Consider the following 12695-nt stretch of genomic DNA (forward strand, 5'->3'; position numbering starts at 1 on the left):
CAACAAGTAGCACAAGGCAAATACAATATGTTAGAAACTTATCAAAGAGGACATTACTGGTCGCTTTTAATCTTTTTTTTCATTATCTGTGGACGATTACCTTGTCGCCTGCGTGCTTTATGAATAGCCAGGCGTACATAGGCAAACAAGAACAATTTTCCTTTGTCTTATGATTAATAGCAAATTGTCCCTATGGGCTTGTGATCATTTGAAATAATGACTGAGAGTGGAAAAATCTGAAAGTGTATATGAACCTTTCAGACTAACTTACATGCCGCTTTTGATAAAGCGATCTTTAAGACAATATTTGCTATGTTGTGTAGGCCTATGCATCAGACTTACTTTAACTAACAATAGAGAATCAACTTGTCGTATCTAAATTCAAATAATGTCCATACACTTACTTTTAATTCAAATTCCAAATAAACAATTAAACTGTTAACGTTGTTAATCCTTTTCTAAAATAATTGTTCTCTGTTGAGTCGAAACCAATCGCGACCATATAATAGAGGTACAAATGCGTTTCTAAAAGCCTCATCGTAGAAATGACATGTATCGATTTAAATGTTGTTATAACCTACACACAATGAAATCCCCTCTACATTCGATTTGAGTCTTATCATGTTACTAAAGTAGAGCAACTACAATATTGCTTTGAGACGCACAAAGACTGGAGCAAGTCCATCAACCGATTCCAAATCCAAATTTCACCCAGAATAATTACCCCATTCTTTGTTAAAAGTGTGTGTGTATGTGTGTGAGAGGGAGGCAGTGGAGGCCCCTGACCATTAAATCTCACCACGCAGTACTCTTATCTTGTAGACACCGATACATTCAGCACCAGAAAGCCTCCACTGCACGCTAGTTTTTGCCATCGCGTAAACCCCCGATCTCTTGCACTCGGTGTCCTAAATGTGGATAATTAGCATCACTTTATCACGCCTCCGCATATTTTCTCTTCCCCTCCTAAAAACCTCTTCGCTGCCATTGGTTGCCTTTCTGTCACAGGAGATTATGGAGACAGATTGCAATAACTGAATGTGCTGAAACCAGATTAGCGCGGAATAGAAATAGCAACTGGGCCAATAAATTCCTCGTGAGGGCCTTATCGTGCAATTACACGTTGACATGTTTAACAATTTTTCAGCCTCCTAATCCCCCGCCCTTCCAAGAGTCGATGTGTTGTATGTGTGTGTGTGTGTGTGTGTGTGTGTGTGTGTGTGTATGTGCGTGCGAGCGCGCTCGCCATTGCGCGTGTGATTGTTTGAGGACTCTAAATAGAGTCCTTTTAATGTGAAAGGGAACTGCTTGAAACTTGCGACATATTTGATAATAACATCCAGGTGGGGCAGATCTGGGCTGCACATGAGGCTCAACAAGTCATTTGATTGTTATGGATCCTGTGCATCCACTGCATGTTTGTGTCACTTGTCATTTATTATTACATTTAATTATTACATTTAAATAACAGGATCACTGAATCCAAACAAAAAACGCCTAGTCAATAAATGTTCTTAATTTTGAATTAGTGTGGGTTTCACAGACTGGTAGGCCACCCTGCCTTAATTCATCCAACACCGATAGAAAAACGTTAAACTGAAACATTTTCATCTGAACATTTGAGAACATTTAGGCTAGCTTTATGTAGAGTGATTTTGGAGCTTTTTAAAACTTTGCCTAGATTCCTCCTCCAACCCACCCCCTTGTGCAGAGGGTCTTCCGCTTTTGTGGAGCCTGGGTAGAGGTGATTGTGAGCGGCTCTGCTGGAATTTGGCTGGGCCTGGTCTTGGAGTGCCGCCCCACGCTGACTCCCCATGCATTGAACCGGCTCGTGTGTGTGTGTGTGTGTGTGCGCGCGCGCGCGTGTGTGCGTGCTGTTGGAAAGTTTCACTCAGTCAACCGTGCTCTCATTGGCTTCACAAAGCAGATTACAGGCCTCAGCGAATTCCTGAAGGCTGCGAGATGCGACGCAGGTGCGAGGGAGACCGGGAACCCCTCACTGGCATAGCGGGGAAACCATTGGAGACAATCCACGGGACCACACAAAACCCCTCACACTGTCCGGACACAGCCAACAATTTGAAGCATAATGCATGGGAAGAAAGCAACGACAAAAAGAGGGCAACACCTTGGACATTCAGAAAGATTTAGTTACAGTTTAAAATAGTGCATTTTCACTTGAGTCATCTTTCATGCTTTTGTTTTGAAATTAGGCAGCGTTTCTTGCCTCAACTGAACGGACTTATCAAATTAATATTAAGACGATGTAGTATTTCAAAAGTATATAAACATTTAAGAGGCCTATGGCATGTCCAACAATTTCACTATTTGTATTTTACAAAATCTTTACTTTATTCAGAACATAGGCTCTAGGCCCAAATGTGTATTTGTTATTGTAATTTATTATGAATTTCAATAAAGGCAAAATACCGTTGAAATCCTTTAAATGATTATTGAATCTTTTTATAAATCCTTCCTCTTTAGCCTTTTTTTTTTCTCCCACTCTGTCTTTTCCTTTCATTTCCCCTTGAGAAACACTTCCATGCAGGCAGTCGGCGATGGAAAACAAAGAGTGCTAGACCTATGCCATCATGACTTTATATTCAATTAGAACAATTTCTAACTATCAATTACTGACGAATACCACAAAATCCCCCGGGGAACGGTAATCACCGTGGGCCTATCAGTCTGCGGATTTCAGTCAGTCCGCAGAGCTATTGAACAGTGGGGCAGGGGGGACACAGGCCATAATTAGGATTCTCAGCGCGTAGTCCTCCCTGGTGGAAGAATGAGTGACTGTTGCTTTCAATTTAATTTTGCAAGAGTCCTCTCTGTAGATTATCAAGCTATTATACCATGATTTCATGGCTCATTTTTCTTACATTTTAAATGAAAATGTTATGTTTTCAGTGTCGTTCCTTTTTTTCTACATTAGTGAATTATTCTACAGTTTGAAAGTAGACTAGTTCTTTTATTCTACAGTGCCTTAGGAACAGAACGAGGAACTGTCCTGGTCTAACAATCTGCACAATCTGAAGTGGCCAGCTAGATTCAGAGGAGAGATTTCTGTAGTTTGAAAATGCCCCAAATCTATGGAAACTGCATAATCGATCACCTGAGCAATGAGCTGTGCGCCTCTGTTACCCAGCTCAAACACCGCCATCCCCGGGTTATTAGCGGACAAAAGAGGTTCCCCTGGACCGGTTATGGTAGTCAATCAAGCAGAACGGACTATGCAAATTTCTAAGAAAGGCGAGAAGATCGCGAACAGTGCTCCCAATTGTTCGGCACATTTCACAGCATCACGCAGCTGCACCTCTGCAGTTATCCGGGACACTCCATAATCCCGCTTTAAAGTGTTAGACTAGACTACCCCCTCCATCATCCCACCTCCATCTTGGAAAACAGAATTATACGATTGACACAGTGCTTAAATGAATACACACACACACACACACACACACACATATATATATATATATATATATATATATATATATTTCTCCAAATATTTTACAATGTGTAATAAGGCCTCACTCATATATAATTTACAACTCATTCCTTTTAGAAGGACTTAAAAAGATAGCCTTGTTTATACAACTGCCCAACATAAATGCCCTGTGGAGCTATATTAATGACATACTTGCATGGGACATGTATCAATCAATCAATCACATTTATTTATAAAGCCTTTTTTACATCAGCAGTTGACACAAAGTGCTATTATAAAACACGTTGCCTTAAACCCCAAGGAGCAAACAACAGTAGTGTTCAATTTCAGTTGCTAGGAAGAACTCCCTAAGAAGGCTGAAATTAAGTAAGAAACCTAGAGAGGACCCAGGCTCAGAGGGGTGACCAGTACTCTTCTGGCTGTGCCAGGTGAAAATATTAAGAGTACAAATTGTAATAATTAATAAATGCATGTGGACTGAGTCCAGAGTCTATTTAAACTTAATCCAGGTCGGAAGCATGACCAGATGGACAAGGAAAAGGACAACACGGGGGAGGGGGAGGTGTCAGCACAGTGGCAGCTGAAATCATCAGGTATCATCTTGATCTGCAACACAACCAGGAGGACTTTGGACGGGGACAGCAACGGGTCTTTCAAGCCAGGTTCTCCTCAGGTGTGGGCCAGGACCTCATGTTCTCCTAAGTTTTAAATGGCAGGAGACAGGGACAATTTAGAAAATGCATTTCTTAGATCTACAATGATTTCTAGATTTCTAGAGAATTGACCCTACTCCCCCAGCACAATAATATAGCAGCGTAAGACCTTGGGGCTAAGGGGGGTCCTGTGACACTGTGGCCCTATCTGGGGGAGGCCCCGGACAGGGCCCAACAGGCAGGAAATCAATCCACCCACATTGGCAGGCATCAACCAAAGGGACACCCACCAACCAAAACCACCCTGAATGAGGGCAGAGTATTGCCAGCAGAGTACAGCCCAATTGCACAACAGAGAGACAACAACAAGCCAGTGACTCTGCCCCCGAATGGCATTGGAGGGAGGGCATCCCAGTGGCAATGAGAGCCCACCTGGCAAGACAGCAAGGGTGGACAGTAACAAGACTTTCTGGTCACCTTCACGCCCCTGCGCAAGACTACACTTAATCATAGACCATGCTGTAGAGATGAGTTTTTAGTAGACACTTGAAAGTTTGCACTGAGTTTGCATTTCTAACCTTAATTGGTAAATCATTCCACAGTAGTGGAGCTCTATGAGGAAAGGCCCTAACACCAGCTGTTTGTTTAGAAATTCTAGGTACAATTAAAAGGCCTGCATCTTGTGATCTAAGGTCACATGTAGGTATGTATGGCTGGATCTTTCAGCGAGGTAAGTAAGTAAGGGCAAGTTGATGTATTAATTTATAATTTAACAATTAAAACCTTAAAATCAGCCCTAACCCTAACAGGCAGCCAGTGTAAAGAGGCTAGTACTGGAGCAATGTTTTAATTTATTTTTGTTCTAGTTAGGATTCTAGCAGACGTGTGCAGCACTAATTGAACTTTATTTATTGATTTGTCAGGGTAACTGGAAAGAAGAGTATTGCAGTAATCTAATCTAAAAGTAAAAAAAGCATGGATTTGTTTTTCTGCATCAGTTTTTGATTTAAAAAAAAACTATTGAGACATATTTTATATGTTCATCAAAGGAGAGGTCAGGGTCAAGGGTAACACCAAGGTTTCTTACAGTTTTTTGGGATACGACCATGCAGCCGTCGAGGTTCACAGTGAGATCTGCTAACAAAGCTCTTTGTTTCTTGGGTCCTAAAACAAGCATTTCTGTTTTTCTTGAGTTTAAAAGCAAGAAGTTCTCTGTCATCCACTTCCTAATATCTGAAACGCATTCTTCCAAAGTAGATAATTTAGGGGCTTCTCCATGCTTCATTGAAATATATAACGGTGTGTCATTTGTTACCTTCATGAGTGCAGTCTTAGTAATATGATGGGGTCTGAAACCAGACTGGAGCATTTCATAAATGTTATTTGTCTTTAGGAAGGCATTCAGTTGTTGGGAAACACATTTTTCTAAGATTTTTGAGAGGAACGAGAGGTTTGATATTGGTCTATAATTGTTTAATATGTCAGGATCCATATAATTTTTTTTAGAACAGGCTTAATTTCCGCAATATTTTGTGAGTTTGGTACGCATCTAGAGGAAAGGGAGCAATTTATTATGTTCAGCATTGGCTGACCTAGCACAGGAAATAGCTCCTTAAGTAATTTTGTTGGAATCGGGTCTAGCTGACAATTTGTGGGTTTAGAACTCATTACAAATTTTGTGAATGTGTTGAGCGATACGGTATCAAAAATGTAAGTGTCCCCATTGACACCTGGTCAGGGAGGTTCACGACATTCTCAGGACAACTGAGATTTTGGGGACTATAACTATTTAAAGAGGAGTCAGTTATTAGTTTTGTTATGGTGAAGATCTTTTCATCAAAGTAGTTAATGTATTCATTACTGCTAAAGTGAAGACCCACTTCACTTGTTGAGCATAGCTTTTTTGTTAACTTTGCAACTGTATCAAATTTATATTTTGGATTGTTTTTGTTCACCTCAATCAGGTTGGAGAAATAAGCTGATCGAGCAGATGTGAGTGTTTTTCGGTATTGTAGTGTACTGTCTGTCCAGGCTAGTCTAAATACTTCCAACTTGTTAGAGCACCACTTTCTTACCTGAAACCAAAAAGGTTTTACTGGGAACTAAAATGTTTTTTCATTGAAACCAAAAAGGGATATATAAGGAGACACTCAAAAATGTATTTTATAACCATTCATTCTGACATTCTGAGCATATACAATACTACAGCTAAGTTTAGGAAATAAGTGTTACTGTTTGGGTATAGTTTGAAACAAGAAACTAAAAGCAAGCATCTAGCACAGAGATTGAACATGCAACCCTCAGATCCAGAGCCAACAGCTTTACCGCCTGTCCACTAGCCTCATCCAGAAACATTCTCACAAGCCGCTTGGCTACCAGAGGGTAATGGGTGATGGCGTATCTCCTGGCGTATCTCTTCCTGGAAAGTTGGAAATTGCAGTGCAAGCAATAATTCAAATTTCAAATTCAAATGTATGTATAAAGCCCTTTTTTACAACAGCAGTTGTCACAAAGTGCTTTTACAGAAACACCCGGCCTTAAACCCCAAGGAGAAAACAAAAGTAGTGTTGAATTTCAGTGGCTAGGAAAAACTCCCTAAGAAGGTCGAATTTTAGGAAGAAACTTAGAGAGGACCCAGGCTCAGAGGGGTGACCAGTCCTCTTTTGGCTGTGCCGGGTGAGATATTAGGAGTCCAATTGTAATAATTAATAAATGCATGTGGGCTAAATCCAGAGTCTATTTAAATGTATACTAGGTCAGAAGTATGACCAGATGGACAAGGACAGGGACAGCAACGGGCCCCCCAAACCAGGTACTCTGCAGGTGTGGACCAGGACCTCATGTCCTCCTAAAGGTTAAAACGGGAGGAGACTGGGAAAATTCAGAAAATGCATTCCTCATATCAACTACGATTTGTAGTGGAGAAGGAGAACTTAGTGGGGAAGGAGAACTGACCCATTCCCCCAGCACAATAGTATAGCAGCGTAAGACCTTGGAACTGAGACGGGGGGTCCGGTAACACTGTGGCCGTACCCAGGTGAGGCCCCGGACAGGGCCCAACAGGCAGGAAATCAATCCACCCACATTGCCAGGCATCAACCAAAGGGACACCCACCAACCGCAACCACCCTGAATGAGGGCGGAGTATTGCCAGCAGCGTACAGCCCAATTGCACAAGTGCGCAACAGAGAGACAACAACAAGCCATTGACTCTTCCCCCGAAAGGCATTGGAGGGAGGGCATCCCAGTGGCGATGAGAGCCCACCTGGTCACCTTCACGCCCCTGGGCCAGGCTAGATCTAATTATAAACCGTGCTGTGGAGATGAGTCTTTAATAGACACTTGAAAGTTTGCACTAAGTTTGCATTTCTAACCTTAATTGGCAGATCATTCCACAGTAGTGGAGCTCTATGAGAAAAGGCCCTGCCTCCGGCTGTTTGTTTAGATATTCTAGGTACAATTAAAAGGCCTGCATCTTGCAATCTAAGGTTACGTGTAGGTATGTATGGCTGGATCATTTCAGCAAGGTAAGTAGGAGCAAGTCCATGTATTGTTTTATAGGTTAAGAGTAAAACCTTAAAATCAGCCCTAACCCTAACAGGCAGCCAGTGTAAGGACGCTAGTACAGGAGTAATGTGTTAATTTTTTTGTTCTAGTTAGGATTCTAGCAGCCGTGTGCAGCACCAATTGAAGTTTATTTATTGATTTGTCAGGATAACTGGAAAGAAGAACATTGCAGTAATCTAGTCTAGAAGTAACGAAAGCATGGATTCATTTTTCTGCATCAGTTTTTGATAGAAAGTTTCTAATTTTTGCATCGAAGATGAAAATAAGCAACTCTTGAGACATATTTTATATGTTCTTCAAAGGAGAGGTCAGGGTCAAGGGTAACGCCAAGGTTTCTTACAGTTTTTTGGGATACGACCATGCAGACGTCAAGGTTCACAGTGAGATCTGCTAACAACGCTCTTTGTTTCTTGGGTCCTAAAACGAGTATTTCTGTTTTTATTGTCACCTGGGTGCATATTCTGGTGCTAGTCACATACCAGTGATTATTATGCTGTACTTCAACAGCCAGCAATTGCCCCTGAATTGATGCTGCCATCTCAGCATCAATTCATGTCTATCAAGGCTTAGCGAGCTCATGTACACCAAGCTGGGGGAACCCCAGTCGCATACTGTGCCCAAGTCATGATATTCCTATGGGTTTAGCCCACTGCTAACCCTACATGGAGCTGTCCAGGTGCTGAAATCCCACAAAGGCCTACAGAGATTCCTGTAGGAAAACACCTAAATACATAATAAACCAGGTGGCTGACCAGCAGCGTCATATTCACATTCACATTGTCATTCCAATCTTCAAAATCTGATTCAGATTGGGTTTTGGTTCTGTCGGGGATTCATTCTGTTACCTGGGAACTGGAACATATTGAAGGTAGGTGAGTTGCAATAAACTAGGTGATTTTATGGAAAGACAAAACATTTGCATTGAAAACCGCACCACGATGAAAAACAAACACGAATCGGTAAAAATAAAAAAGAATAGAAATACTTCTCTTGGCTGTGGAAGATTGAAAGATTAACGTGGACTCAGTTCAAATCGCACCAACCGCTGCTCCAAGTAGTCGCGCAGCGGGCCGGACCCAGTCAGCGTGTGTCTCTGAGAAGTTGATCCACTTTCAGAAACTATACATGACCAAAAAGGTAGAGCATTTATCCCAACGTGAGCCCAACTTTGACTTACTCAGTAATCACTAATCACCCAGTCATAGGTGCTAGTGAGAGGGCTCTTTCTCTCTCCTCCGCGAGCCTGCTGGAATTGCGGAGATGGAGCTGGAACAGTGTAATTTGCAGATAGCAGGTGGGTCAAAATTCACACATTTCCCTCCACGTCTTGGCCTTTTTTCCTTCCTCTCCCCTGTCGAGCTGCCAAAAAATAAACGGCTGCAAATTAGCGTCAATTATGACGTTGGTTGTGTAATTTAGTGGCGTTTTGACACGGAAAGCAGGCAGATGTGGGGAAGGCAGAGCCAGACTGTTCCCCCGGGGCACTTAATTAACTCATAATAATCCACTGACCTCAAGGTCAAAGTAAGGGGCAGAGTTGCCTTAAAATGCGGGAGACACTTGGAGATGCATGGCTGGAGATTGAGTTGTGAGTGTGTGTGTTTAAGTACATGTTTGCGCGTTTATGCGTGTGTGTGTGTGTGTGTGTCTGAGCGTGTTCAGTTTCTTTTTTGTCTGTGTGTATTTGTGAGCTTAAGAGCGTGTGTATTTGCCTGTGTGCATTCTCCCTGATGTTTAAGTGTGTGTCTACACACAGCCTGTTTGTGTTTGCGTCTGTGCTCGTCTTCAGAGGCAATATGCAAATCTCAGGGAGGGGATTTACTTAACCAGAGAACCAAGCTTGTTAGCGATACCCTGGCTAAAGATTCTCACAAACACCCACCTCCTCAATCCACTTTCATAGTTATTATTGCACTGTCCGCCCAGTGCAGAGGGAATCTCTATTGGCAACACACTAGCATGGATCCAGGATTAAACACGGTGGAGGGAACAGTCAGGAGGTATTTGCGTATTCTCATTATAGCGCTATAATCTGACTCCTCGCCGTATACATAACATAGGCTTAACCAGCCATGCGCACCTCTCACTTTTTAAGATCCCCCTCCTTCATCTAGTTCATCTCTGACTGGTACGGGATGATGTGGTGTGTTTCTATTCATTATGGATGTGTTCACGTACAGACACGTATTTTACAGATCAGAGTCCAGGACAATGTATTTTACAGATCTAAAAATTGAAATTACAAATGATGGTAATATTTGATGTGAATTTGTACCCACTCCTCTTTAGCACAACTAAACAAATGACTGATAAGGCAATTTAGATTTTTTTTTTTCAGTCAACATTCACAGTAACTTTACACTGAGGTGAGCAGGACTATATTTACTCTACATGTCTTATATGAGAGACAGTAAAGGACAGCTGTATTGTTTATGTCTTTATTATTCACAACAGTTTTTCCCCAAAAGGAAACAAATGTATTAAACTGAAAAACTAAACTAAATAAATGTTCATTAAAATACATTGTTTGCCTGTCTTGCACGTATTTAATTATAAAGTATGTGCGCGTTTGTGTGTGTGTGTGTCTGCATATATGTGTGTCTGTGGGTTTATTGGTGTATAGCCATCCAGTGCAAGAGCATATTAGTTTACATCATACACATTGACACTGCAATGCCACAAAATGCATCCCCATTCTAGTGAACTGAACAACCGAACCCAAGCGGAGGCTAAGTGAAGGTTAGCGTATGGTGACAGATTTAAGAACAGACACAGCCAGGGTACCCATGCCTGTAGCTGAGGGGAGTTATCACACACCAGCAGAGGGTTTTGAAATGCCTTTAAAAAAACATTTGAAGATGTATTAGTGTTTTCTCCACCACTGCCAACCGAAGCCCAATGTGAAGTACATGGGTGTTTTTTTAGCATCTCCAAATTCCCGGCGTTGCTAAGGTGCTTTCGGGAGAGGATTAGACAGCGCTGGCAGAGAGGAGCCAGCCTTGCAGATTTCCAACCATCAAGAGGAGACAAAGACGGAAGGCGAGACCGAGGAGGAGAAGAAGAGAGGAGGAAGAAGGGAGCAGGAATAACAGGTTGTTTAAACATGACTGGGGAAGAGAGAACAGAGCAGTCTAAACAGTCATTAACACAGAGGAAAGGAAGGTTCACAGTCTCAGCCCCAACGGTGGGAGGCCTGTCACATACTCTTACACCACACACACACACACACTGACACGCACATACACACAAACACACACACACATATATACACAAACACACACACGCACATTCACACAAACACACACACACACACACACACACACATACACACACACACACACTGACACACATACACACACACTGACACACACACGCACGTACACACAAACACACACACACACACATTCACACAAACACACACACGCACATACACACAAACACACACACACACACACACACACACACACACACACACACATACACACACAAACACACACACACACATACACCTACACACACACACACACACTGACACACACTGACACACACACGCACATACACACAAACACAGACTCACACACACACATACACACACACACCCACATACATACACACAGACACACACTGACACACACACACACATACACACAAACACACACACACACATATACACATGCACACACACACACACACTGACACACACATACATACCACTCCACACACACACACACATACACACACACATACATACCCCCCCCCCCCAACATACACAACACACTTATACTCACAAACACTCACACGCATAAACGTCATATACACATACACGTGCACGTATTCAGACACACACAGAAACACACACACACTCTAACACCCCACCCATTTTTATTAGAGACAATTGCACAACCTATTCCCTTGTAGTGACATTACAATAAGGCCTAGGTAATGTAAACTGTTACACAGTCATCTGTTTCATCAACAGATTAGCAGATAGCACAAGTCAGAGAGCTTGTCCAGGGCCAAGGGGGTCAAGACCAAGCCAGCGGCTCTCTTTGATACTGTAGGTGGGGCCCGCCCTCTCCGGCGTTCCATTACGGCCAGGGAAGAACTGGATATGGCCCTGTTTGTAAAACTTGACACAATGAACTTGACAGACAGCCAGATTTCTCCTCTCTCCCGCCCGTTTAGGGTTACTGTGATCTCATTATGGGGCTTGAAAGGGGACAAGTAATGTAAGCTGGGGTGGCATGGCGTGGCTCTAACAGGGCCCAGGTCCCCAGCCTTTATTCCCCGACCCAAGCCTTGATTACCTGAACCGCCGAGGCTCCATTTCAACCACTTATCTCGTCCAGAAATAATCATCTGATCAGCCACTGGCAGGGCCACAGGGCCACAGGGCCACAGAGGGGCCTCGGGTCACTTTCCAGTAGGTCAAATACTAGCCAGCCTCGGACTCATATTGTCTGTGGTGATGGACACACATCTACATACAGAGATGGGAACAACAGAGCACATCCAGAACCAACACATACCATAGACGAATATTGTCTTGTAATAATGTGTTTGACTACTGGAGAGGGTACGATACAAATACTACACCTTGTTATCCATACTTAGTATTAGCATACAGGTTCATCCTATTCACTTCCAATGACTGGCTCCCTCGCTGAAAGATATCTGCTCTTGCCTGAATAGATTTGTTATTCATTTTCCAGCGACTGTAAATGGTGTGTTCTGTTCCGTTCAATTGGCAAAAATAAAAACCACACATCGGACAAAAACACTACACTGAAACCACCATAACGGACATGGGGGGGGGGTGGGACATATTGCATGAAAAGGAGGGACTGCATGAAGGAGGCCTGGGGAGGGAGCGATTGAGTGTATTTTTGACCTCCCCGAGGAAAGTGGCTCAAACTCCAACCTCTCGATCGCTACAGTCCTATTTTACTGGACCAATTTAGCAGGGCCCCCCGTGTCCCTCCCAAGCCTCTAGCACTGAGCCAGGGACAATAGGCCCCCACTGC

Source organism: Esox lucius, chromosome 22 (genome assembly GCF_011004845.1).
Source record: "Esox lucius isolate fEsoLuc1 chromosome 22, fEsoLuc1.pri, whole genome shotgun sequence".
NCBI lineage: Eukaryota > Metazoa > Chordata > Actinopteri > Esociformes > Esocidae > Esox > Esox lucius.